Source organism: Sapajus apella, unplaced genomic scaffold (genome assembly GCF_009761245.1).
Source record: "Sapajus apella isolate SASKATOON/1434 unplaced genomic scaffold, GSC_monkey_1.0 scaffold752, whole genome shotgun sequence".
Classification (NCBI taxonomy): domain Eukaryota; kingdom Metazoa; phylum Chordata; class Mammalia; order Primates; family Cebidae; genus Sapajus; species Sapajus apella.
Window position 1 is genome coordinate 2946 of NW_022437678.1, and position 3938 is coordinate 6883.

At 40.9% G+C, this 3938-nt stretch overlaps 1 pseudogene; it reads left to right on the forward strand.

The window, feature by feature from the left end:
- Positions 1 to 305: 305 nt before the first annotated feature.
- LOC116546306 lies at positions 306 to 1767 on the forward strand (annotated as a pseudogene).
- Positions 1768 to 3938: the final 2171 nt, after the last annotated feature.

The window sequence follows — 3938 nt, forward strand, 5'->3', positions numbered from 1 at the left end:
TTTATAATCTCTTTAAAAAATTAATGAAATGTGTCAATTCAAAGTAGTCACATTCCGATTGCTCAATAATTGTAGGATTTTTTTTCCTTAATATAAATCATTATTGAAACTCTGTTGCCGAAGAAGTGTGTCTCTTGTTGGAGACAAAGATACAAAATCCAAGGTGACCCTGCTGGAAGGTGACCCTGCTGGAAGGTGACCCTGCTGGAAGGTGACCATGTTAGTTTCAATATTTCAACAGACCGACGTGACAAATTAGAACAAGCAAGCAATATAGAAGTTCTGTTAAATACATTTCAGTCACTGATGAGGCCTGAGACATGGGTGTGATTGCTGCCATGAGAGATAGCTCAAGTGTGTGGATCGTGTTCATATGTTCTTCTACTTCAGTGAAATTCTGGATGGCAACCAGCTCCATGTTGCAGATGAAGTGGAGTTTACTGTGGTTCCTTTTAAGCTCTCTGCGCAAACAAATCATGAGATTAGGATTAAAAACCTTGCCAAGGCCACAGTTTCATTTTATTGCCATTCAGATCACCGTTTGGGCATGGTAGAAAAAGAAGTCAGTTTTCCCAACCCTAAAACCACTACCCTAAATAAAGGCAAAGAGAAGGAGGCCGAGGGTGGCATTATTGCTTATGATGACTCTGGGATGAAACCGACTATTGCTTTTCAAGCCAAGGATGTGGAAGGATCTGCTTCTCCTCAAACGGGAGATAAGCTTGAATTTACTATTAGTGACAAACAGAGGCCTGGACAGCAGGTTGCAACCTGTGTGTGACTTTTAGGTCTTAATTCTAACTCGAAGAGGCTCCCGGGTTATGTAGCAACTCTGAAGGATAATTTTGGATTTGTTGAAACAGCCAATCATGATGAGGAAATCTTTTTCCATTCCAGTGAGTTCTCTGGTGATGTTGTTAGCCTGAGACTGGGGAACATGGTCGAGTATAGCTTGTCCAAAGGCAAAGGCAACAAAGTCAGTGCAGAAAAAGTGAACAAAACACACTCAGTGAATGGCATCACTGAAGAAGCTGATTCCACCATTTCCTCTGGCAAAGTCATTTGCCTGCTGAGGAGTGTTGATGCAAGACAGACTGAGTACAAGCAATGACTGAGACTGTGGAGGAGGGGGATATGGAAGGTGAGGTCTATCCATTTGGCATCATTGGGATGGCCCACAAAGGGGATGGCATGCAGAAAGGGGGGAGCGTCAAGTTCCAATTGTGTGTCCCTGGCCAAAATGCACAAACCATGGCTTCCAACATCACACCCCTGCATAGGGCCACAGTGGAATGTGTGAATGATCAGTTTGGCTTCATTCACTATGAAGTAGGAGATAGCAAGAAGCTCTTTTTCCATGTGAAGGAAGTTCAGGATGGCATTGGGCTACAGGCAGGAGATGAGGTGGAGTTCTCAGTGATTCTTACTCAGTGCACTGGCAAGTGCGGCGCCTGTTTGGTGAGTCTGTGAGGGCCCCAAGGCTGTGGCAGCTTTTCGACCTGACTAGTTGGTCAATCACTCAAAGAACATCACCCTGGATGATGCCAGTGTTCCTCACCTAATGGTTCTGCATCAGTCAAGGGACCGGATAACTAAATGGGGTTTCGTGCAGACAGATCTGTCAAGCTGGTAACATTGACTACCCACATCCACAAAGCATATCATAAATCTGCTCAGATCGAGTTGGGGGGAATCTGGTGGAGGGTTCTGAATATCTCCCTCCTCATCCTTCCCGAAATCTGGAGTGCTTAATCTATTGAGCTATTACACCAGTCTAAACGCCTTCCTTTTGCTATGTTTAAAAAAATAAATAAATTTAGGAAAAGCATTTAATTTATTTATTATTTTTTGATATCAATTTTTCTTCTATTTATTTTTAATTTCATTATTATTATTATACTTTGAGTTCTGTGGTACATGTGCAGAATTTGCTGGTTTGTAACATAATTATACCTGTGCCATGGTGGTTTGCTGCATCCATCACCCTGTCATCTACATTAGGTATTTCTGCTAATGCTATCCCTCCCCTAACACCTCACCCGCTGAGAGGCCACGGTGTATGATGTTCCCCTCTCTGTGTTCATGTGTTTTCATTATTCAGCTCCCACTTATGAATGAGAACATGTGGTGTTTGGATTTCTGTTCTTGTATTAGTTGGCTAAGAATGATGGGTTCCAGCTTCATCCATGTCCCTGCAAAGGACATGAACTCATCCTTTTTTATGGCTGCATGCTGTTTCATGGTATATATGTGCCACATTTTAAGAAAACCATTTTAAAATAATGCACAGTTGCAGCCTGGAAAACTTAAGGTGGCACCTTAGAGCATCAATTTTAGGAACTTTATTTGTTGCATTTAACGCAACTGGTAATTGCAAAATCCACTTCACCTGTGAATGTGAAAAATATAGACTGTTATCTTGTTGGCTCTATGAAATTATGCACTTGATATCCCATCAGATAAATTTGACAAATAGATTGAAATAATTAAAAAGAATCAAGCAGAAATGCTGGAGCTGGAAAATGTAATGGGAATACTGAAGAATGCATCAGAGCCCTGAACAGGAGAATTGATCAAGCAGAGGAAATAACTTGTGAGAATGAAGACAGAATGCACAGTCAGAGTAGACAAAAGAAAGAAGAATGAAATAGACTGAAGCACACCTTCGAGATCTAGAAAATATCCTAAAGAGGGAAAATCTATGACCGTTGAAGAGAAGGTTGAGAGATAGAAATCAGGGTAGAAAGTTCACTAACAGAGAACTTGCCAAACCTAGAGAAAGATATGAAAAAAGTATAAGAAGATTATACAGCCGGGCGCGGTGGCTCATGCCTGTAATCCCAGCACTTTGGGAGGTGGAGGCGGGTGGATCACAAGGTCAAGAGATCGAGACCATCCTGGTCAAGATGGTGAAACCCCGTCTCTACTAAAAATACAAAAAATTAGCTGGGCATGGTGGCACGTGCCTGTAATCCTAGCTACTCAGGAGGCTGAGGCAGGAGAATTGCCTGAACCCAGGAGGTGGAGGTTGCGGTGAGCCGAGATCGTGCCATTGCACTCCAGCCTGGGTAACGAGCGAAACTCTGTCCCAAAAAAAAAAAAAAAAAAAGAAGATTATACAACATCAAGCAAATTTAACCCAAAGAAGACTAATGTAAAACATTTAGTAATCAAACTGTCAATGATCAAGGATAAAGACCTTGATCTAAATGCAGCAAAATAAAAATAACATACAAAGGAGCTCCAGTATGCCTGGAAGCAGACATTTAGTGGAAACGTTACAGGGCAGGAGAGAGTGGCCTGACGTCTTTAACGGCTGATGGAGAAAACCTTTCACCCTAGAATAGTATATCCAATGAAATTATACGTTAACATGAAGGAGAAATAAAGACTTTTCCAGATAAACAAAAGCCAATCAGTATATGAAAATGCCCACTGGTATATGAAAAGATGCTCAACATCAGTATTTGTCAGGGAAATGCAAATCAAATCCACATAGAACTATTACTTCACACCTGTTAGAAGGCTGTTACCGGAAAGATGAAAGACAGCAAATGTTGGTGGAGAGGTGAAAAGAAGGGATCTTTGCAAACTATTAGTAGGAATGTAAATTAATATAGCTATTATGGAAAATAGCATGGAGGTTCCTCAAAAATTTTAAAATACAATTATTATAACATCCAGCAATCCCCCAACTGGTTATACATCCAAAGGAATGGAAACAAATATCCTAAAGATATCTGCATTCCCAAGTTTATTGCAGCATCATTCACAATAAGTGAAATATAGAAACATAGGTAGGTGAATGGATAAAGAAAATCTTTTAGATACATACAGTGGAGTATTATTCAGCCTTCAATAGCAGAAGAGCTGGCATGTGCAATGACGTGGATGACCTATAAGACATTACGCTAAGTGAAAGAAGCCTGTCAAGGAAG